Below are 24,421 nucleotides of genomic sequence, written 5' to 3' on the forward strand. Positions count from 1 at the left end.
TCCACAATGATCCTATGAGGTAGGTACTAATACCACACGCATTTTACAGATGATGAAACTGAGGTGCAAAGAGATTAAAGAATTTGCCCATGGTCACACAACTAGTAAGTGGTAGAACAAGACTGAAACGCAGTCACTTGCTGAGCCTCCAGACTGTATGCACCATTGCACACTCTCTCCCCCGACTCAGAGGCCTGTGAGCCCTGCCTACGGGATGGGAAGGGGTCCAAGGCACATATCTGGGTCTGTGTGTCCTGAGGAACTCCAAGGCGAAGTGTTGAGGAGGGATAGAACGGGAAGGGGTCGGCTGAGACAAGAGGATCCTGTCTTCTTTCCAGACAAGAGAGAATAAAGGCCTCTATTAGGAGCCCTCCCCGCTCTGGCCCGCTGGCTGTTCCTGGGAGGGCCCGTTGCCCCCCTCTCTGGGAGAGCCCTGGAGAAATTCTGACCCTGCTGCTCCCCTCACACTCCCGGGGAGCAGCAGCTGAGTTCTGCCCAGGGAAGGGCCCGTCCACCAATGCCCACCAGCACCCCACTTGGTCCACAGCCTCCCCAGCTCTGGGTACTTCCTGGCGGGTACCTGGCCCTGCCTCTCCCCACTGGCATAGTGAGGAATGTGCCTCTGTCATCCTATCCTCCCTCTCCGACCCCAGCCCAGTGCAGAATTGGATTAAGAACAAAAATATGAGCTGTGTTTGTTTTAATCAGCTTCAAGACATGGGGGCTTTTAGAGGAAAGGAGAACAGGCCGGAGCTGGCCCCGGGGCAGGCAGGCTGGGCGGTGATGCCATCCTGGGGTCAGAGGCACGCAGAGCAGTGAGTGAGTGCATCTGCAGGTCAGATCCTGGGCAGATAAGGCTGGGGGAGAGGACCTGGGGCCAAGGGCAGAGGGAAGATAAAAAGGATGGGAAGGAGGGAGGGAGGACACGGGTTTTCCTGAGAGTCAGAGGGACCGGGGCTGCCCACAATCCCTGTCCTGGAGTCAGGCGGGAGGGGAGGTGACAGTGGAAAGCCATGGGAGCCCCCGGGGGCCTATAGGAACCAACGGAGAGTAACTTTCCAGAGGAGGAGGTACCTTCTGGCCTTTGGAATAAGGGATGATGGGAAGGAGGTGAGGGAGGGTCAGCGATGGTCTCCACCACCCAGTGGCAGCCAAGCAATGGCATCTGGAACTCTGTGCCTAGATGTTCTGGCGCCTGAGAGAACAGAGCTGAGTAAGCCGAACATGCAGAATCCAGTGGAAAGCGGAAGGTGTCAACGCTAGGCTGAAGGAACAAAGGCCTGATAGGGCAAGAGGCTTGCAGAAAAACTACATTCCTGGGCAGATCTCAAGCTGGATGAAGACCTGGAGGCTATGGGGTGTGGAGGAGCGCTCTGAGTGGGAGCCAGGACCCCGGCCTCCAGCATCAACTCTGCACCTGCTGCCAGCAGTGGGTCTCTGTTGCTGTTCCTCTCTAGTCCTTGGTCCCTTCACCCGTAAGACAGAGCAGCGGGCCATAAGCTAAGTGCTCTGGAATTGGGACATTTAGTCACTTCTTAAAAAGCGCCCACGGCCATACCACTGTACATTTGCTACATTCGTGGCTATCCTAACATTAGCTCAGTGAGCCAAGGAAAGGGGCCCAGAGAGGTTCAGGGACTGGTCCAAGGTCACACAGCCAGTGTGAAAAGAAGCTGATACAAGTGCCCATATCCAGCCAGTGCCCCAGGGGTTGAACGGCCTTGGGTTAGTGTGCAGGTCAAAGGATCTGGATAGAAACAATGATGTCATACAACTGAGGGTAGAGCTCCTAGAGGCCCTTCCCAGAGCCTTCCATTCTTTCACCAAGCAGCAGGAGAAGGGCCTGGGTTGGCTCTACTCTGCCCCAACCTGACTCCAGTGCTCCAGGCAGCCCCTCCCCAGAGGGGACTGTGCAGCAGTGGGGTCCCCACCTTAGACCAGAGTGTGGGCTCCTTGGGACAGGTCCGGGTCTAATTCAGGCTCACAGAAGGGTTTTGGTCCATGGTAATGCTTGTACCAGTCTGAAATGAAGCCAAAAAATAACTAATGAATCCTCTGTACAGCTACATTTTAAACATTTTAGTTTAAAATTTTAAAATGGCATCATTGCTCCTCTTTCTTTTCTTTTCTTTTTTTTTTTTTTTTTTGAGACAGGCTCTCATCACCTAGGCTGTAATGCAGTGGCACAATCACAGCTCACTGCAGCCTCGACCTCCTGGGCTCAGGTGATTCTTCCGCAACGACATTATTGGAAGACATTCTCACCTAGCATAAGGCACAGTCCAGAATGCTGCATGACACAATTACTTAATAAATGTCAGGACCAGATTGATGGAATAAAGGCCTGGTGGGGCAAGAGGCTGGGAGAAGAGGACATTCCTGGGCAACATCACACCTGGAGTCAGCGGGGACTTGGACTGAGAGCTCTAGAATCTGGAGCCTCAAATGGAAAGGCCGGAGCAAATTAATTCATGTTTAGCCTTAGTTTCCTCTTCTGCAAAAGGAGGAGACAGGGCTATGAGGCGACCTCTGAGATGAATCCCAGCAGCAGCGTTCCACAGCTGAGCTCATGGAAAACAGACACCCGACCAGTCTCAAGCACTGAGCACACAGCTATGCCCCAGGCAGAGAAGACCTCCGACGAAGGGAGGCAGGGGACACACTTACTCAGCCAGCCCCTGCAACAGAAGTTCTAATAGCAACAACAACAAAGGGCCTGCCAACCAGGAGAAAAGAGAACCTGACGTCAACCAGGACCGGGCCAAACAATGGCCCCTTGCCCACTGTCCCAAGCCTCTGGGTGCATCTCCAAGCCCCTCCTGCCTGAGACCAGTCTCATTTCTCAGAGTGTCTCCTACATCCATGAGTTATCTCATCTTCCCGCTCCCACCATCAGTCAGTCCAATCCAATTCAACAAACCTTGACTTAGCCCCTGCTCTGAGCCAAGGGTGGGGGCCACGTGCATTATCTAGGAAAAGACTGAATATATTAGGGATACCAAATGTAAATTTTGAATCTATGTATTTAATGTATCTACTGCATCCAAACTTGTTAAGAGGTAATTAGACAAAATATCTCATTTGGGGTATGCTGTTATGTGTACCATTGACAAATCTCCCAAGCTCACAATATCATAGGGTGAATGCTTGGCCCTAAAGCCAGCATTTTCTTCATTACAGCCTTTCTCTCGCTCTATGACATAGGTTTTCCAGTCTGATTCCCCCACTACATTATGGCTCCTCCAAGAACAGAGATTCTGTCTGGTATTTAGCACAGCTCCAGGTACAGAGAGCACACAGATGCAAAGGGAAAGGAAGCAGCGTGCAGATCACACATGAGTATGACCAGCCTCTATGCTGGAGGGCCAGTTCTTAGAAAGTAGCCCTGCTGACTTTAAGGGGGACAGAGAGGAGAGAGGAGACCCAGGCCTCCCCCAGGAGAAGGTGAGTGCACTGCACAGACCTAGCAACTAGGCAAAACCAAAGACAGAAGATGTGAACTGCTGGCTATCAATGGAGCCTGGGATGAAGACATTTCCCTGAATGCTGGTGTTAGATTAGAATGGGGAGGGGAAGGGGTGAGGCCCTTCTGACTCCACCCCAAAGCAGCATCCTTACATCACTATAGGGAGAGAAGGATGAGCTTGACCAGAGCAGGACACTACCCACCCAGGCACTGTCTCCCAGGTGTGGGTGATTCTTCCCAGCCTTGTTCCAGTGATAAGGCAGGAAAGAGGTGTCTCTGCCAGGGCCTTGGGTGCAAGAGGAGTGGGCACAGTCGTCTCCACTAAGTGTGGAAGGAGCAGCAGTTCATGGGGCGGGGGTAGTGGCAGTCCTCCCTGCCCCCTCGAGCTGCTCAGCTCTGCACATTCTCAGTCCCATTCCCCAGACACCAAAGGACACTCGCTGCTGACACCATGGCATTGGGTTTCCCCTGGGCTGGCTCAGGCTCCTGTCACCAAGCCTGCCAGGAAATTGCTGCTGACACCTGGGGAAAGGCCCCAGGAGTGGGGAGGCCAGGGATTGGGAAGTCTGAGCCTGTGAAGTTCTGAGCGAGTGCTAGGTTGGGCTGGAGCAGGGGAGATAGCTACAGGTCTGAGAGAGATTCTCACCATGCAGGCTGGGCCCCTGAGTCTCTCCATCCTCATCCTGCCCCTCCTGGCCTCTCCCCAGGAGACTGGGGAACCTTGGGGCTTGTGGCTAGTTTGGCCGCATGGGGTGAGATGGGCATGAAGGGGAAGCGGCAGTATCATCTGAGGGCCCCAGGACCCCTCCACATCCCCAACCCCAAAGTTGTACAAACTTGCTTCTCCACCTCCTTTAGGGCAAAGCCAGGGCTGCCCCACACTTGCTGGGCCATGTGCACACTCAAAGGTCCCTCAGCAGCTTTAACCTGTGGAGGATGGTGTCTTTCCCTGGCCTGGCTCTGCGGCCTGGCAGCCTGCCCCCTGCGTCCTCAGCCTGGTTCTGTACTCCAGCCCTTTATCTCTCACTTCCCCACTGTCTCTCTTCTCTGCTGTATTTGTCAAGATAAAAACATGCCTTGGCTCCCAGGCATCTCTGAGTATTTCAAAGTGTTGGAGAGAAACTACAGAGGGGGTTGGAGGTAAATGGCAGAAAGTGGGGAGGGATCCTCAGACTGGAAATTCAGGTCACCCAACTGTTACCACCCGCTCCTGGTCCTACACTAGGAAGTGTGTGTGTGCGCGCGCGCACACGCACGCACACGCACACATATGTGGGTATGTGCGCTAGTGTGTGTGTGTGTATGCACATGGATGGAAGGACCAGGGACACAGAGCACTCTGGGGCTTTCAAGTGCAATACTTAATAGGAGGCTGAGCCCAACCCCACTTGCAAAGAAGCATCTGTGGATTTCTCTCCCTTCTGAACTGCACCCATCCCTCCAGATGAAAGGCCTCATTCCTAGACTGTGACATCCCCATAGCTTTGAACCTGGACTGCCCCAAGCAGGAAGAAGAGAAAGACCAGAGGTAGACGTAGGTCTAGTGGAATGTGGGGAGGGGCCACAGGCTGGAGAAGATGATGGAGATGGAGTGCAGGAGGGTGATGAGCATCTGAGTGAGAATGGGCTGTCAGTAGTGGGAGTCCAGCCAGGGACCCCCAGAAAGCGAGGGACAGTTCCTGGTACGAGGCTGGCAGCCTGGAGCATCTGACCTCACCGTCCAGCAACTTGGTGCCTTCTCCTTAGACAAAGAAAGCCCCATCTCCAGGAATTCCAAAGGCAGGGATGCAGCACCTGCCGCAGGTGGTCGACCCATCAGCAGGTGTTCTAAACGCCCGCCACAGGCCCAGCGCTCTGACAAACATCAGGATTGTCCCCAGATAGCCCACCTCTCCCTCAATCTAGGGGGCAAAGGAAGGTACTGCTGAGGCAGGCGGGGTGGGGGTGAGAGCTCTAAACTGTTGCTTCCCAAATTTGGTACTAACAGATTTTTGTTTTTGAGACAAGGTTTCACTCTGTCACCCGGGCTAGAGTACAGTGGTGATCACAGCTCACTGCAGCCTTAAACTCCTGGGCTCAAACCACCTTGCCATCTCAGCCTTCTAAGTAGCTAGGACTATAGGCATGTGTCACTATACTCACTTTTTAAAACAAATTGTAGAGACAGGGTTTCACTATGTTGGTCAGGCTGGTCTTGAACCCCTGAGCTCAAGTGATCTGCCTGCCTCAGCCTCCCAAAGTGCTGGGATTATAGGCATGAGCCACTGTGCCCACCCCAGCCCATGAAATATTTTAATTTTCTTTTCACTGACTCAAGCAAGAGCATTAAAGAACAAACAAAAGGTATTTCAGTACTTTTTTAAAAAAAGAAACAGGATTAGATAAAAGACAGTCTTTCCCAGTATCAATCAATAGTGGCAGGAGTTAGCCCAGCAGTTTCTTTTGAGGGAACTGACTGGAGGCATAGAAAAGGCCTGGGGCACATTGGCCAAGTCTGGCTCTAGGTCTGGAAGGTGGATACACAGAGGTAACACATGCAGAAATTCGCTGATCTGCGCATTGGGAATCAGTGCACTTTGCTTGCATAAGATGCATCTCAATGAAAAAGTAAATAGAGGCAGAAGTCAGACATTAAGCTCATGGACTTGGAAGCCACACGTCATGGATGCAAATTCTAGCTCTACCTCTTAGTATCCATGCAACTTTGAATAAGCTACTTGATTTCTCTGTGCCTCCGTTTCCTCATCTCCAAAATGAGGATAATAATTGTACTTACTTCAAACAGTTCTTGTGAGGAGCAAATGAGGTAACACATGTGAAACCCATCAAATAATGTTTGGCATGCAGTATTCACTCAGTAATTGGTTCACCATTATTATTTATATTCCAACCAATTCTAGCTGATGGGCAGAGCCATGTGAGGATCAGGGGAGAGTGGTCCAGGCAGAGAGAACAGAAGGGCAAAGCCCCTGAGGTGGGACGGACTGTCAGCGCTGCAGAAAGAAGCCAGCCTGGCTGGCTCGTCCTGACTGGCATGTGCTGAGCCAGGGCTGAGGTTGTGAGGTCAGGAGAGGGAAGGAAGGGGAGAGTCAAAGCATGGAAGGAGATTGGATTTTGTTCTGAATGTCATGAGAAGCCACTGGGGGATTTTGAGCCAAGTAGTGATGCAATCACATTTAAGTCTTCAAAAGATCACTCTGGCTTTGGTGTGTGGCGAATGGCGAGGAGCAGGGAGACCAGCTAGGAGGAATTTGGAGTAGTCCAGGCAAGAGATGGTGAGAGCACAGACTGAACCAGGAGGGCGGCAGAGGTCGCTGGATTCTGGATATTCTGGGAAGGTGGAGCCAACAGGACAGATGATTGAACTGGATCTGGAGTGTGGGGACAGGAAAAGGGACATGGAAGCTTTGGGCCTGAGCATCTGGAAACTGGCAGTGCCTTTAACTGAGAAGGGACCTGAGAGAGCAGCTGGTTTCTGGGGGAAATCAAAGTTGCTGCTTTGTCCGAGCAGGTTAAGTCTGAGATGCCCACTAGGCCTGCAAATGGGAGGACCAATGGACAGCTGGACACACAAGCCTAGAAGGCAGGGGAGTGTGTGGAACTGAGAAAATCATTTAACAAGTGTCCACAGCAGAAGCATGGCTTGAATTCCCTGCTGGTTCTTATGCTTGGGGTTTTCTCATAGTCATTCAGGAAAAGTCTCTGTAGCTCCACTGAGGAATATGGAAACAATCCCTCTAGGGTTGCCTCATTAAAGATGGAATATTCTGGGCAACATCAGCACCCCCTATCTCCCACAACTCCATCCGTTTTCCCCCCATGGGCTGGAGAATGTGGCTGCAGTGGAGCAGATGTCTGATGGCAGGGTGCTCTGGGCAAAGGACAGTCAGGAATGAGATGAGAGGAATGCTTTAATGCAGTGGCCAGGGAAAAACTCCTCCCGGAGAGGTCCAGGGAAACCCTCAGTAACCCTGGGCAGAACTTGAGATAATCTTAGCTGGCACCCTAAACACAGAGTGAGAAAGTCATTCCTCTCCTGTCCTCATTCCTGTCTGATTATAATGTGCCCTTTAAATGATAGCTACATCTGGTCACCAAAAATGTGACAGATGGGTGGGGAGGAGGTTAACGCCCCTCTAGCATTTGGTAACGTTCCTGTTTAAAGAAGCAAACCTGGGGCTCAAAGCCTTCCACAGGCAACTCTAGCTACAACATGATAACAATTGCTATGTTTCATTTCATTTTTATAGCTGCTCTGTTAATAATGAGTGCTACTAGTGTTCCATTTATAGTAACTACGTAAAATTCCCTTTAAAAAGGTGCGTGCGTGTGTGTGTGTGTGTGCGTGTGTGTGTGTGTGTACAATGAGTTAAAGAAAAATGTTAATGATACAAGTGGCACTCAGATGTGGCAAAAATCATGAAGGTTCCACTCAAGTCACTAAAGTCTGAAAAACACAGCTCTAAAAGATGCTAAAACAAAAATATGAGCTTTGCCTGTAATGCCAGCACTGGGAGGCTGAGGCAGGCAGACTGCTTGAGCCCAGGAGTTGGAGACCAGCCTGGGAAACAAAGCAAGACCCTATCTCTACAAAAAATACAAAACTTAGCAGGGCATGGTGATGCGTTCCTGTGGTCCCAGCCACTCAGGAGGCTGAGGTGGGAAGATTGCTTGAGCATGGGAGATGGAGGCTGCAGTGAGCCAAGATTGTGCCACTGCCAGCCTGAGCAACAGAGCAAGACCTCTATCTCTCTTTCTCTCTCTCTGTCTCTCTCTCTATAAAAATATATATATATACACACACACATATATATACACATACATATATATACACACACACATATACATATACACACACACACACACACACACACACATATATGTAAGCTCTGAGCCTCATATTCATATGCAAGGCTCATAATCACCCAAGTCACCCTAAGACTAAGGATGGGAACATCCCCCTTCCCTTCACAGCCCCCTGTAGGCCGCAGGTGGATAACTTCCCCTCTTCAGGCCGCTTTGGGATTTGCTGTACGGGATTTCAACAAAGGGAGAAATTCTCCGATAAACAAATCTTACCATCTCAAGCCCACAAAATTGATGTTGTAACTAATGGTATCCCCCTAAATGCTGCAAATTCATGAAATGACTTGTGAATCAGCAAAGATTACAGCGTACCCTTTTAAATAGCTGCAACTGATCACACTTCTGACGGGAGTAGAAGTTCTGGACAGCAGTGTTCTCAGATACGCACTGCAAAAATGAGTGGGTTTGGCACATGTCAGTGGCCTAGGGCTGACCCTGAGGGGTCTCTGTGTCTTAGGTGGTCCACACACAGAACTGCCTGCCAGAGTCAGATGAGAGCACCCGTGTGGGGTCCCCAGACACAAGCAGAGACCAAAGTTCAGGAGGAATGAGATCAGGAGATAATCGGATGCAACTCCTGCTGCCTCTCTGGGACCCTGTAGAAGCCCCCACAGCCCTTCTCTGGAGACCTTTTGGCCCAGCAATGTTATCCCAAAAGTAGGAAGTGTGGGTTCTGGGTTCTCAGCACCTCCAGCTGCAGCTGGGCTGAGGAAGGCACAGCTGTCCTGCCTGAGGCTGTGTCTCTTGTGAAGGAGAAACATCCGGCCAATTCCATCAAGAATGTCAGTCAAAATCCCGGGGAGGGATCAGCCCTCCTATCCAGCCAGCTCTTGTGTCCTGGGAGCAGGCCCTTGGACTGTCCTCAGCCCAGACAGGAGAGGCGCATCTCCCAAAAGCTATGGCCTTGCTGCCCCTCATCCCGCACTCCTCTTCCACCCAAAGCCTCGGGCTGGTGGCCTGCAAGTGAGCAGCGGTTGATGCGGTGGTGCACAGGCCCCCGCAGGATATGACCCAGGATGTGAGGACCCGCAGGCTGGAGGAGAGATATGCAGAGGTGAAAGGGCAAACCTGTTTCCAGTCTCCTTATCAGGAGTAGTCGAGTGAAAGGGAAGTGGCAGCCCCGAAGGTCAGGCTGGGGGGTTGTGGCTGGGGCACAGCTAGGCTAGGTCTCCTGAGAGGAGACCCCGCTGGGCAGGGAAGAAAGAGAAAGGGGGGCAGAGGGAGGGCCAGGGAGGGCCAGGGAGGGAAGGGGCTGGGAGGACCGACCCCGTGAGTCCCTTTCCCAAGGGGAGGAGCAGCAGGGTGACCAGCCACCCAGACTTGCCCCAGACTGAGGGGTTTCCCAGGACATGGAACTTCTCATTAAACCCTGGATGGTTGGTCACCCAGGGAGCAGACCTGGCTAGGGGACTGTCAGAACTCCACCACCCACACCCCCTCCAGAGTCCCAGGCTCACCTACTACCTCATCTCAATGCCTTCTTACTTCTCTCCCTCCGTTATTCATTCAATAAACATTAATGAAATGCCCACTATGTGTCGGGCCTGCTGCCAGGCTCCGGGAATTCAGCAGTAAAAGGACAGGCATGCCCTCTGCCATCCCAGAGCTTGGAGAATCCTTCAAAGCCACATGGGACCCTTACTCCCCTGCTGCCTGCCCCACCAGCCCACCCGCTGGGGCCTGTTTCTAGGAAGCCCTCCCTCAAGAGTGGGGATGGTGTCTAAATCACTGTCCCACCTGCCATGGTGCCTCACACAGGGCCCTGCACAGGGAGCTGCTTCATACGTGACTTTTGGTTGAGGAGCTAAGGTGTTGAGGGCAAGCTGGAGATGGGGGTCCCTCAGTCACCTGTCAATGCACGAAGCCCCCCGTCACTACTGCCAGCACCTACGCATGTGTACAGGGCACGCCTCTTCACCAAGCAGCATTCTCCCTGTCCCAGCACAATGGGGCTGACCTGTCCTCTTTTCAGCTGGGGAAAGAAGGCAGGCCTGTGGGCACCCTAGTCTAGTATGGGGGTGGGGGGTCCCCAGGATGGAGGAGTGGGACAGGTGCTGGCTTGTCTTGCCTGAGCTGAGAGGCCTTGGCCTTGGGCTCTAGCATCCTGTTCCCTCAGAGGTCCCACCCGCAGGGAAGCCACAAGAGTCAGTGTGCCCCATGTGTGCCTGGGGGCTTCCTGCGGAGGAAGAGCCAAGCCTAGGCTCCTCTGGCCTTGGTCCTTGCCAGTGGAGAAGCCAGTGGGGCCCCTGGGCAGATGCTAAGTAGGTGAAACACACAGAGACTGCTGGGGGGTAAGGAAGTGGAGCAGTGCTGGAAGAGACCGAGGGTTCCAGCTACAACTCCAACAGACTCCTTTGCCCAGCTAAGGAGTAGGGGATTGTATCATTGAAGCCACTGAGGGACCGTAAGCTTCTTGCAGGTGGGGGCTGAGTGCATGCATCTTAGTATACCACAGGGCAGTGCTTACAGTAAGCTCTCGACACTTGCTGTGGAAAACAAGCCTGGCCCTCAGACAGCAGAGCCCCATGCTTCTGTCCTGCACCCTGGTGGCATTTTATTATATTGCAACTCCTGGGATACTACAGAAGCGGGAGTGTGAGCCTAGCTCAATGGTCCCGTCTTTGGGGTCTGGCTTTTAGATATCATTAGGATAGAACTCCTGAATGTTGTGGGAATAGCTGGAACCCTGCCACTCCCAACCAGCTGGGGCGTGGGAGAAAAGAGCAGGACTCGGGAAGACCATGCCAGAGAAAAGGGCAGCATGGGATCTGGTACACTCTCTATCCACAGCCCACAGACAAACAGGGAAGGCGCAGAAGGCGCCCTGGGGCGGCGGGGTTGGGGGCAGGGGGCGGGGGCGTTAAATGGAAACTCAGGTGTCCAGAACTGGATTCTGGCTTAATCATAGCCTTTGGTTACTGACATCCTGTCGTGCTTTTATTTGATTTTTCACTTAGGTAGTCTGCATAGTGCACAGGCACCTGTGAGCCTGGGCTTTTCCTTCTTTCTCTCTCTCTGCCACAAGTTTTCTTCCAAAGGAAACTCCTCATGGAAACCCAGTATATGAAAAATGAAAAAGTGAAACTGGCTGAAGTGGGGGTGGAGCCTGCCTGCTGCCTGCTTGACCTCCCCGTGCACTGCCCCAGCAGCCTTGAGTAGCCCCTGGGAGATCTGTAGAATATGATCTACACCATCAGGGGCCAGGAGGGTGGGAACCTGTTTCCTCCATTCCTATGCCCCAGTGACTAGCACATGCCCAGTTTGGTTCCTCATTTCAATAAATGTTGGGTGAAATATATTGAAAGAGATGAACTTGTTCCAACCAGCACTCAGGTCAGATCTGGGGAGGGGGCACTAGAAAGTGCCTCTGTCTCAGGATATTCTCCCCATCAACCTTCCACAGTGCCTAGCATTCCCCATCACCATGCAGCCTAGCCCTTCAGGATCTGGAGCAAACACTACTTCCTCCACACAGCTTTCTCAGATGTCTCCAGTCGGAGTCTTCTCCTCGCCCTTGAACGGTGTAGCCACTTGTTTACCTCTCTCTCCTGCATCCTTCACACTCAACCAGACTTCTGCCTAAGTTCCTGACATGCATGTTCATTTCCCCAACGGTGTAGACACTGCACGGCTCCAGAGTGGGAGATGTTTGACTTTGGCATCCATCTCAGTGCCTTCCCACAGTAACGTTCCATAAATGTTTGAGGAAGAAAGAAAGGTCTTCTGATGTTCCTCAGGACGCTGTGTCTCCAGGAGGGCAGCTGGAACCAATTTGACCTACTATGAAATTAGCATGAAGTAGTTTATAGACTGCAAACTGTCACCAAGCAGAAAGAATGGAAGGGGATTCAAGAAAAGGAAGATTTGGTGAAAAGAGACATCTAGGGCCCCAGTGGTACCACAGCTGCATGCACAGGATGGGTCCCTGGCCCCAAGAAAGAGTCAGAAAATGTGGCTGAGGAAGAGCCGGCAGTAGGGGTGGCAGGAGAGACAAACTCTGGAGGAGGGTCTGGTCCTGCAGCACCTGAATTTGCCTCCCCACTCCTGTTTTCGGTGCCTGGCAGGCTGGGACACAGGGAACTGGTTCCCTTTTTTCTCCCCCAGAACATCTGGGGCTACATCAAACATAACGATCTGGTAGAGAAAATTGTTATAGAAATATGTAACTGTGAGACGTTATCAAAGGTGTTTTTAAGGTCCCCTTCTAACCCCCAGCCCGGTGGAGGGGACTGGAAATTGGAAAACTGGGAGACGATTACAGGACCATCAAAGTGGCTGAAATTCAATCCAACTTCAGGTTCAAGTATGGGTAGCAGACCCCTGCCCCAGCCCAGAAGGCTGCAAACCCACTGTTTAAAAACCAAATCAACAGCATCATCAGATCCGGGTCTGGAGCAAACAAACGGCGCCCACAAAGGCTTCCCTGGATTTTCCTTGCGCTGGGGAAACCTGAGAAGCGAGGCCCTGGGGAGGTGCCTGGGAGGCTCCCAGCTTCCAGGGCTTCTATCCTTTCCTCCCTACCCCCAGTCTGGGCTGAGGTTCTTTATCTCTTCATCTCTCTTGATGTATTTCTTCTCCCACCTCTTTTTGTACCTACTCTTTCTCCTTCCATTTGTCTCTGCTCCTTCTCTCTTTCTTTTTCTAACAGTATTCCATCTCTTTTTGTCCTTTTTCTCTGTACTGTTTCCCTCTCAGAATCTTTTAGTTTGTGAATTTCCATCCTTTTTGTGTATTTCAGCATTGTGTCTGTCTTTATATTTTATGTTCTTTCTCTCAGCAATAACCTTTTTTCCTTGGCCTCTAAGTTTTCTGCCCTTTTTCTGCTTGTGAATTTCCTGCAATTTCAGACTATGGAAGAGGTGAAGGTCCTCTTCAGCTGGTTTATTTACCAATGGGAGTCCTCAGTATTTTTCCCAGGTGTCCAAACATGAGCGACCCTCCATGTACATCCATCCAGGGATATTTCTCCCAATGTCCATCACCAAGAACTGTCCATTGCCTCGTTATAACTGTGCCAGCACGTCAGGCACAGAAAACAGACATAAATTTTCACGCCTGTAGAGCCTGCTCATACCTGTGACCAGGATCTACAGGCGTGGAAATTTATCAGGAGGGGTGGAATTCTACAGGACATGAAACTGATACAAGCAGAAAACGTCCACAATTTGCAATTCTTTTTTATGTGGTATGAGAGAAAGAGACCATAATTTTGCTCCTAAAAAATTCTCCATGTTAATTCTCAAGACCTGAGGCTTCATCTCCACTCACATTTCTCGTGGCCATAACCGTGGCGGCTCTGTTAAGACTGCAGGTTTCTATTAAAAAGAGCCCACTCGCACATCTCACTGGAAACCCAGAGGAGTTTTATCCTGTCCTGCAAAAGTTATTGGTGATCATGCCTGGTTAGAAGAAATCTACATTTCGAGTCATTCGCCTTAAAGAATCATTTTGGGAAAAGAAAGAGAACCACCACATATGCTTATCAGAATGGACTTGAGAAAACGAAAGCACACACAGGCCTCGCGCCGCAGGAGCCCCAGGAGGGCACGGGAACCCGACCGAAGGAGGAATGTCGCCGCCCGGCCGCTCCCCACTGCTGGCGGCTTCGACCAGCATGGGCCGCGAGTTGTAGCGGCGGGTTCCCAGCATCCGCCCCTCGGCCCCGCCGCCCGTTGGACAGCCAGTCTTTCGTGGCCCCGCGCGCCCGCGCTCCCGGCTCCTGAGTTTCCTTTGCTTGCTGCCTCCGGCTCGATTCCCGGAGGCCCTGCCGCGCGACGGGCACCCAGCGGGTTGCAATCAAATCCAGGCCCCACGTTCACGGGCACTGCATCCATCTCCCTCGCTTGCCTGCGGTGCTCGAGCCCTTGGACCCGGCTGGAGAGAACAGCGCGGCGAGTGGCCGCGGCTGGATTCCTGGGGCTCCCGGAGCCCCGAGGCCCCAGCGATCCGGGAAGAAACCAAATGCCTGTTCCCTTTGATCTGGTTTTATAGAGATTTAAGATTGACATTAAACTTTGCATGAATTCTAGCTATTTCGATCTTTTATTCCTATTTTGGGAAGGAGTCACCAGCGCGGCGAACAACCCCTGCGTGCTGGCGAGGGTGCGCAGAGGCACCCGGGCACGGGGATCAGCGCCCGACCAAGCAAGGGTGCAGGGGGGGCGGGGTAAGGGAGGCGACGCAGGGCGCACCCCCTTCCCCACATCCACACTCAACTCCCACTCGCCCCACATACCTCTCTCTCCTTCCCCTACAAGCGACCCGGACCTCTCCACAAAGCGGGCGTGGGAGGCTGGTGCAAGGTCGCGGCGTGCCGGGGAAACTAGTGCGCCCCGAGACACCCGGAGGCACCGGGTGCGAAGCTAGAGAGGAGCTGGGAGCCGCCGCCACCGCTCCTGGGCCCTTCCTCCGCAGTCCCCAGACCCACGCCAAGACTCAATTACTTTCAGGTGTGGACCACTTAATAAAATAAATCTTCCGGGGCAGGAGGCAAGTTTTTAGGGGCCAAACTCTCAAAGCAGCCGATTTCCAATGAATAAAAGAGGCTTCCCTAAAATATTATACGGTTTTGGTGGAGGGGGGAACCGAGGTGGAGAGCAGGGGGTGTCTCTTCCTCAGGTGATACTGTCATTGTCTGGGCGGGGAGGCCCAGAGAGACTTTCTTTCTGTCGCCTTCCGACTCTCCTTGGCTCTGTCTCCGCCATCTCTGTTCTTGAATACATCAGAATGGAATCAACGGTTTTTGCTCTGAATCACCGTCAAATCAGCCAGATCCTCCCAAGAGGAGATCCAGTGAAACTGAAAGCTGTCTCTCCCTCACCTCTTTCTCTTTGTTTCTACTTTTTCTCCATCATCCTCTACCCAACACTTTCTTCATCTGAGATTTCCAGACCCAGCTTTGCAACACTCCAGGGCGACTCCAATTATCTCTACGGCTTTGTGAAATTCTCAAAATGAAATAAACTTCAATTGGCTTTAATTATTTAACTGCAAGTTACAGACCCCTGATTGGGCAGGGGAAGCAGGGAGGATGTTGGTGAATCAAACAAACCATCCCGGGGTGTCACAGCTCCCTGGAGGTGAGGAATGCTGGCTTTAGCATTTCGGGGCTCAGGAAAAAATCTGGGCTCAGGAAAAGAAAACCAAGTTCCCAGGAGAGAGGTTGTTTGTTTTATTAAGGTTTGGGGTCAAGGAAGGCTTTCACTGACAAGAGGGACTGGAGACTGTCCTACCCTGGGCTTCCTCCTACACCCCTTGCCAACCATCTCCATCCCGGTTTTTAGAGGATGAAGGGAGTGGGTTTATTCTTTCCCACCACATGTAAAATCCTTCAGTAAGGTCTAGTTACACTGGACAAAGCAAACTGTTTCCTTATCTGTTTGCTAGAAAATTCAGACTACAACACAACTTTTATATGAATTCCCCAGGAATCAGAGCTGATGTAAACAGTCTATTATGGTTCTGCTCTTTTAAAAGAGTTACTCACCCCAAAGTCTCAGAGGGCTCCTGGTGCCTCCTCACGCTGCCAGATCTAGGAAGCTGGTGGAGGGCAACTCGCTCTGAAGCAGCATCTGACGTGGGCCTACATGTTTCCTGTGCAGAGAACAAATCTGCCCCATTAAAGCGTTACTCCGTTGGGGAAAACACTGATGCAATATTGGAAACATGCTGGGCCCACTGTGAGAGCCGGAAGAAGAGGCAGATCTTCCCAGGAAGGCAGCGAAGACCAGTGGGCGAAACTAATCCTGCCACATCCACCCTCACTTGGCCTGGTAAATTAAGGGAGGGATTATTGACCAAAACATCTGCACAGAGAAAGACTTTGGGGCTAGTGGTGTCATTACAGGGAGACCATCTGGGAACAGACAGGGGAGCATGACTGTCCACCTGAACTTGGGGCCAGACTGGAAGGGGAACTTGTAGTCACCAAGTCCATTTCCAAGAGCCTGAACTTGAATGGAAAATAATTCCATAGTTTGGGTACCGGCAACACTACTGATCTAAGTAGCTTATTAACAAATGGAAAATATATAAACTACACAACAATTGCCTCTAATAAAAAATGTATTAAAATCCCCCCAAGTTATTTGCAAAATAAATAGCTGAGACCATATGGGTGAGGAGGAGAGTGGCTGTGTCCTAACTAGCTGTGTGCTCTTGGCAAAAGTTCCTTCTCTCGGCCTCTATTCCCTCGTTTCTAAGTGAAGATGGCAAACTAGATCGGGGTTCTCAAACTTTAGGATACATTAAGATTACCTGGAAACAACTTGTGAAAACAGGGATTGTTGGGCCCCAGCCCAAGAGTTCCTGATTTAGTAGGTCTGCTGTAGGGCCCAACGGTTGGCCTTCTTTTTTTTTTTTTTTTTCCTTGAAACGGGTCTCACTCTGTTGCCCAAGCTGGATTGCAGTGGCAAGATCTCAGCTCACTGCAACCTCCACCTCCTGGGTTCAAGCGATTCCCCTGCCTCAGCCTCCTGAGTAGCTGAGATTACAGGTGCCTGCCACCATACCCAGTTCATTTTTGTATTTTTAGTAGAGATGGGGTTTCGTTATGTTGGCCAGGCTGGTCTCGAACTCCTGACCTCAAGTGATCCACCTACCTTGGCCTCCCAAAGTGCTGAGATTACAGGTGTGAGCCACCACGCCTAGCCACAGTTTGCCTTTCTAACAAGTTCCCAGCTGTTGCTTCTGCCACTGGCCTGAGACCAAGACTTCCAGAACCTTTGGACTAGATGATGTTTAAGCTCCCATCCAGAACTAACGATCTGTTCTATCCCATGCTCCTTTATTTTCCCTGCACCCCCTGGAGTGTTTGAGGCCAAATATGATGGGCCGATGTTTTCACACCCAAGCTTGTGCCCCTGTCATCATTGCAGAATAAATCTTCCAGCTGGCCCACAGAGACTGGCCGCCCTGCCCACTGAGGGATTCCTGACCTCTCAGGGCAGATATTCCAGTTTGGACTCCTCCTTCTGCTGGCTGACTACAGTGCCCGAATCCTCCAGCAGTGGCTAATGCTGGTTTTCTTTTATGCTAAGCATCACTGGGCCTAATCCTAGCTAAATCCCAGGCAGGCCTGGGTGTAGAGGGCTGGCTTCGCAAGGATTGGCAACAGCCCAGGGTACATGTCCAGGCCTCCCAGTGTGGCCTAGTATCTGCCAAACACTTGCCCCAACATACACACACACACACATGCTCGCATGCACACACATGCACAGACACACATGCACACACTCTTCACACACAGAGCACCCAGTTGTTAAGAAAACTAGCTTTACTTTGATGTACCTCTCACTGCACATTTGTTTCAGCTCCTCTCCTGCAGCCACAGTCTTATTTATCTTCTTGGCATGGGTTCTTAGGATCCTTCCATTCGGGCAACAGCAAACTCACTCAACTCCACTGTTTTATGAAGTTTTTCAAACAGCAAAATATCCGGCCTCTTGGTCCAACAAATCTGGTGTGAATGTGCCTACAGAGCTGCTTTTCCCCAGATGTCCCAGGGACTGTGTGTGGTTACAAATACCCTCCCCTGTGAGGACCCTGCATGGTCCAGGGCTTGCCTGCTTCTTGCTGTAAGGGCCCTCCAAAGCAGATATAGGGCTTCAAGGCACCTCCCAAATAGGGAGACACAGACACAAATACTCCACACATGCACATGCTCTGTTCACACTCCACCAACAGAGCCGCCCTCTCCCACAGCAGGCTCGCCTCCCTCTAAACCTCCACACAACTGGCCTGGCATAGCGCGGTCCCAAAGAGAGGAGCCACTTCTAAAATTGTCACTGGCCTGGACCAGTAGCTCACGCCTGTAATCCCAGCACTTTGGGAGGCCAAGGCAGGAGGATCACTGGAGGTCAGGAGTTCCAGACCAGCCTGGGCAACATGGTGAAGCCCTGTCTCTACTGAAAATACAAAAATTAGCTGGGCATGGTGGCAAGCGTCTGTAATCCCAGCTACTGGGGAGGCTGGGGCATGAGAATTGCTTGAACTTGGGAGGTGGAAGTTGCGTGAGCCAAGATTACGCCACCACACTCCAGCCTGGGTGACAGAGCAAGACTCTGACTCAAAAAATAAAATTATCACTGTCTCAATCCTAAAGTTTGGGACCTTTGTGGAGAGAGCCATTGCCCCACTCCGTTTAAGGGTCCAGGTGTTTCATAACCTCCACAAGAAGACTCAAGCAGCCACAGGCCTGGTCTTTCCCTCACTCCCCATCTCCCTTACCCTCCCTCCGGCATCCTGCTTGCTTCTCAGCAATCCTCCTACTCCCAGGGGCCGGGCTCTCTCTCTCCAACCCCATTTGGGGCCTCTCAGCCTAGACTGTGGGTGGCTCATGCTCTCCAAGGGACAGGAGAGCCAGTAGCCTGGCTCACTCTCATTCAGTACTTAGTATACCCAGTGCTACCATTTGGATGGGCCCAATCACAGGATTCCTGCGCCTGGAAAGTCTACTCTGAGCCCTCTACCGTCTGCTCCCTTAAGGAGATCCCCAAAGTCCAGAGAGCAGCCTGGGGCTTTGCAGATGCCCTGAGTTTGCAGTTCACAATACTGGATGAAGGACTCCTTCCTGCATAGAAATCTGGCTGAGAGGTTCATGACGTTCACTGAAGACATGCTATCCCTCCTACTGACGCCAGATGTGCGGCCTCTGTGGCCCCTGTTCTCTGGGCTGCTGTTCACCCATACACCCATACACACATCCCTACCCAACCCTGATCCGGCAATAAGTCTGGTCATGACTTCCCTCTAATACCTCTTCCTTCCAGGCATCCCTCTCCATTCTCTCGACCACATCCCAATGCAGGCCTTTGTCACCGCACATCTGGACCGATCCCTTACCTGCTGAGTGCTTCCCCTTCTCCTATGCCCCCTGGACACCTTGGGCAAGTTACCTCTCTGTGCCCTAGTTTTCTCATCTATAAAGTGGATATAATGGTACCTCCCTCCTAAGGAGGTTTAAATAAAATAAAATAATGTACTTAAAGGGCCAGGCCCATGGAAAGTATTCAATAAATATAAGGTATGATCATTTACTGTCATTATTCTAGTCAAGCTACCAAAATTATCTTCCCAAAGCACAGCTCTCATTCTCCTGCTACATAACAGCAGCAGCAGTAATAACACTCACACTTACCGAACACTTACTGCAGGCCAGACCAGGCCCTGCGTGCTTTTCCACACTCTTCAGTGGCTCCTAGCTGCCCAAAAGAAAGTCGGCTGCATTTTCTGTACCTGCCACGTTTTCCTCCTGCCCTGTCTGTCACTGCTGCTGTCATCTCTGCTACTCCTTCACAGAACCCCCTGCTGGAGGCACCAAGCTCCCTGTGACACCCAGGCCACTTCCCAGGGTCAGCACCTGCCCTCCTCTCCATCTGCCCCCATTGTCCTGGCCCTTCACGTCTTCTCAGGCTGCAGCTCACAGACCTCCAAGGATTCTCTGCCAGGGGAAATGGCCCTTTCCCTTGGTCCCAAAGCCCATGCAGTTGGGACTCCAGTGAGTGGTACTAACATGCTCATGACCACACAGCGGTTTCCTTCTCTACCTGGAAGTCACCTGGGAGTACTCTAGCCCCTTCCTTCTCGCATCTGCTCCTCAGCAAGGGCAGGCCGACTCATGCTTATCAAATGTCTGTATTTCTGGGTAATGTTTATGGGTCCAAATCTTGCCTCCCCAGGAGAAAAAGAAATGTAAAGGATCCACCCAGGCTGTGGAATGGAGGCACCTTTTTAGCCCCTTCATTCTCTGAGCACAGTCTCCGCCCCACTGAATGCTCAGATCCCCTGAATGGCAGGAGGGAAGGAAGGCACAGTCCTTGTCCATCTGAGATGACTCAAGGCAGCGTGAGACTCTGGCAATGGTGCAAGTCTACTTGGCCACCTGCCTGAGGTCCCTCCTGATTCAGTCATTTAAGAGGAGTATGACACTTGGACACTTTGCTTAATTTCTCTGAGTCTGTATCCTCATCTGTAAAGTTGAAATAATAATAGCTACCTCCTGACATAATTATGTGCAATTTTTAAATGTGCAGTGACCAGTTCAGACCTAACTTATAGTGGGCTCTCAACAAACCTTTGGTGAGCTAACAGCAGAGCAAACAGGGAGTCGTAAGGCACTTCTCAAACCTCTCCTCTGAAAAGCACAGAGAAAAGGTGAGTCTGTTTCCTTCCTCCACCCAGATGGACCGAAAGGTCTGGAGGACCCCCGAGGCCGCTCTCAGTACTGAGGGAGCCCTCCAGGAGTTTGCCTGCTATGACAGCTGAACAGTCAGGGTGTAGAGAAAACCAGGGCACACCTTGGTCCCATTTCAGGGTCTCCCCAGTCTTTCCCAGGATAGGCAACATGACTCTCATTGTCCAGTGGGCTTTGACATTTGTGACAGTTGCAAACCTTTGACTCCTCTTAACCCATCAAGATAGCCACCCTGACCCAACACTCAGCATTAGGACCTTGCCTTTGAAGTCAGGCCACTTGGGTTTGAATCCCAGCAGCACTTAGCAGTGGTGGGATATGGGCAGTTTTTCTGAACCAGTCCACAGCAGCCAGCCTCCAGAATGACCTTCAAGGAGCCTTGCCTTGTATACTCCTCTCTCGTGCTAAAGTAGAGCTGGCCGGTGTGACCAATAGACTATGGCAGCAGTACTGTGAGTGAGTCCAGGCCAGGCCATAAACAGCTTCCACTTTGCTCTCTTGGGCCCTTTGCTGTGGGGGAAACCAGCTACCAGGTGGTAAGGACACTCAGTCAGCCCTGGGGAGAGGTTCACATGGAGAGGGATGGAGGCCTCCAGTCAACAGCCAACACCAACTTGCCAACCATGTGAGCAAGCCACCTTAGAAATAGGCCCTCCAAGCTCAGTCAAGCCTGCAGAATCCTGTAGCCCCAGCCAACATTTAACTTGCCATCCTAAGAGATCTCAAGCCAGAACCACTCAGCCAAGCTGCTCCTGAATCCCTGACCCACAGTAACTGCCGACTGTTGTTTTAATCACTGTGTTTTGGAGTGATTTGTTACACAGCATTAGACAACTAACAGGCAGTCCAATCTCAGTTTCTTCATCTGTAAAATGTGAATAGGAACACCAACTTTCTAACACTGTAAAGATGAGATGAGACGCTGTTTTCCCAGCATGGTAAGCGTTCTGTAAATCGTGGATTTTATTATTACTACCTACCCTCTACCTCTCCTTACCCAGAGACTCCAGAGGAGTCTGGAACCTGGGCAGAAGCCATCCACCCTCTTCTCTTGTTTTTCTCCTAGTTTCTTGTAAAGTTCAGGCCCAATCTCCCTCTTCTCTCTTCCTCCCGTGCAGGAGCAGACCCTGGGCTGGGGTAGACGCTTCTGTGTGCTCCGGTGAGGAGCTCCTTCCAGAACTCTGGAGTGGGTTTCACTCACATTTTTCAGGGTGTTCAGTGGTGTGTGTTTGCATTTCCTTTGAAAGGCTCCAAATGTGACAATTACATACTTATTAGCCCAATAAAATAACAAATCTGGAATCTGCACTCTGGAACCAATGGATTTCCTGGTGAAATGAGTTCAAGGGGCGCCCTGGCCAGCATTCCCCGTAAGTCAAAATATGGCTACAAAAGGCCTCGCAGACTACACCATGCAGCCCACGCCACTCATCTCTGCCCCATCCTCTCAGCTCTCCACCTCCTGACTCCCAGCAAACAAACGCGCTTTCTGTTCTTCTTCTTGTAGGTGCCCTTGTGCTTGTGTTTTCTTAATGTCGTCTGCTGGTGTGGGTCCTGGGTCCCCCCCTTTAGAGTAGGGGCACTTCCCAGGGCCTGGGGCTTCCTCCATATCTCCCACTAGTGACTCAGTGCTTCAAGCCTGTGCTTGGCAGACACTGCAGACCCAGTGCCTATGGTGCCATTCTCCCCACCCCGGAGTTTCTCTAGATTCCTGTGGACTTTGCCTCTCTTTTCCCACCCCAACCCAAACTGTCTTCCTTCTCCAAGCTCCAGGAATATTCAATAAATTGAGTTCCCCAAGCTTGGCTTCCTAGCTCTCACTCTTGGGCCGTTCTCTCTGGAATGCCCTCTCTCTTTGCCCCTTAGTACTCCTTCACCAACGCATCCCCCACCCAACTTTCCAGATTCTCAGATTCAAACTTAAAGCATGCCATGAGCAGCTGCCCCTGCCTGAAGCTGGACAGCTGCCCTGCTCCTAGCTCCCAGGCCCGCTGTGCTCTCCCGCCCTCCATAAAGTCACAGTCCATGGCACAAATGCCTGTCGCTCTGTGTCTTTCTTCTGCTAGTCTAGAGAAGCCCTGGGAGTAAGTGGTACTCTCTCAGGCTCCATCCTCACTGCGTGACCCCACTATCTAGCACACAGCAGGCTGTCAATAAATGCTTGGTGAAGAAATGAATGTATAAAATTAATTAATCAAATTGTTAAAACTGCCAAGAAGTCTAACCTAAAACAGAAAGGTCTGTTTTATATCAAGAATTAGTTCATCAAAAACTCCTCTATAAGACTGGGCACGGTGGCTCATACCTGTGATCCCAGCACTTTGGGAAGCCGAGGCAGGTGAATCACCTGAGATCAGGAGTTCGTGACCAGCCTGGCCAACATGGTGAAACCCTGTCTCTACTAAAAATACAAAATTAGCAGAGTGTGGTGGCTCATGCCTGTAATCCCAGCTACTCGGGAGGCAGAGGTTGCAGTGAGCTGAGGTTATGCCACTGCACTCCAACCTGGGTGATAGAGCGAGACTCCATTTCAAAAACAAAGAAACAAAAATCCTCTACAAAATGACTTCTCCTCTATGGTCCATGCCAGCACTTGCCACAGAATCTATTCACCTTCACACAAAGGCAATAGCTCAAACTCAGGCCAACCACAGAAGAGACATAGCTCTGCCTCTCTGGCCCTTCTCCCCATTACAACCCAACCTCAGTGAGCTGGGCAGAGAGAATGAGCAGACAACCACAGGTTCAGTGGTGGATTCAGGCTCAAGAAATGTGTATAATTACTATCACATTCATTCATTCCCATAAAGCTGGAGTACAGATTCATTTCTTCACATTTTCCCATAAGAGAAAAACTTCCCAGAAATTTTACTCCAAAGCACAGACTTTCAGCCTGGGTCATTAGAATCACAGCCAAGGATTCTGGGTGTTCACGACACAAAGTTCTTTTCTTTTTCTTTCGTTTTGCTTCATTTTTTTTTTCTCTCTCTCTCTCTCTCTGGATCACGAGTGAGGAGGAAGCACCAGATCTGAAGGTTTATTTACCATTCCTCAGCCTGACCTTCCAGGAAGAATGTCACTAATGAGAAACAATCTTCTTGGGTTCCCAAACCCAGAATTTATATGAATCAATTTAGGATTTCAATATCTAAACAGGACAAAGATAATACCAACTGTCTTTTCTTTGAAGGAAAAAAAAAGCAACTGAGTTTTTCCTGTTGGAAGGAAGTTGCGTGTATGTCAAGCAAATCTCAGCTCTGAGGTCACCTCTTTCTCCTTGTCCCGATCCCTTCCGGAGATCCACTGGGAGAGAAAGGAAGCAGGGTCCTTCCTGTGGTGCGGGCTGAGGGAAGTGGGAATGAAAGGGAAAGTGGCGCTGGGGCTAATGTTCCCTAAATGAAAAACTGACCTTACAGTTGAGGCCCAGAGCCAAGAACTCTTCTCCCAAGACCAGATTCCACTCTAATTCACATCCAAATGATGATTTTCTTCAATGTGGATGAGACTTCCATTCCAGCGAAGTAGAAGCACTGTGAAGGCAAGGATCACATGTCGTGTGTGCCACTGAATCCTGATTCTTGTAAATGAGGATCACATGGTAGGCTCTCCTATTAAATGAATGAATTAAACATTCAGCCAGTGTAAAACAGCTAGTAAGTATCATTTCCATTTAAAAGGTAGCTCTTCTCAGCAGATGGAGAGGGGTTTTGTTCAGTTTTTCTCATTGTAGGACCTAGAATTATCTAGATCTTGCCATCCACTCATCTCTTACTCCACGAACAATTTTTCAATGACAAATGCTTTTATGTTTCAATTGGTTATTAAACAGCACGAATGGTGAACTCATGAATTCTCTTAAAATTCTGCCCCACATCTGGCTGTGTTGGTCATAAACC

The 24,421-nt window shown here is 51.0% G+C and overlaps 1 long non-coding RNA gene across 1 annotated transcript; it reads right to left on the reverse strand.

Moving 5' to 3' along the window:
* Window positions 1-799: 799 nt before the first annotated feature.
* LOC105727914 (uncharacterized) lies at window positions 800-24,122 on the reverse strand. The gene is made up of 5 exons (XR_001109884.3): window positions 23,935-24,122; window positions 15,819-15,925; window positions 1,932-2,021; window positions 1,075-1,195; window positions 800-871 (listed from the first exon to the last, which is right to left on the reverse strand). It is a non-coding gene; the product is annotated as an uncharacterized LOC105727914 (long non-coding RNA).
* Window positions 24,123-24,421: the final 299 nt, after the last annotated feature.

Source organism: Aotus nancymaae, unplaced genomic scaffold, assembly GCF_030222135.1.
Source record: "Aotus nancymaae isolate 86718 unplaced genomic scaffold, 86718_ANA_hifiasm-v0.15.2.pri h1tg000007l, whole genome shotgun sequence".
Taxonomy (NCBI): domain Eukaryota; kingdom Metazoa; phylum Chordata; class Mammalia; order Primates; family Aotidae; genus Aotus; species Aotus nancymaae.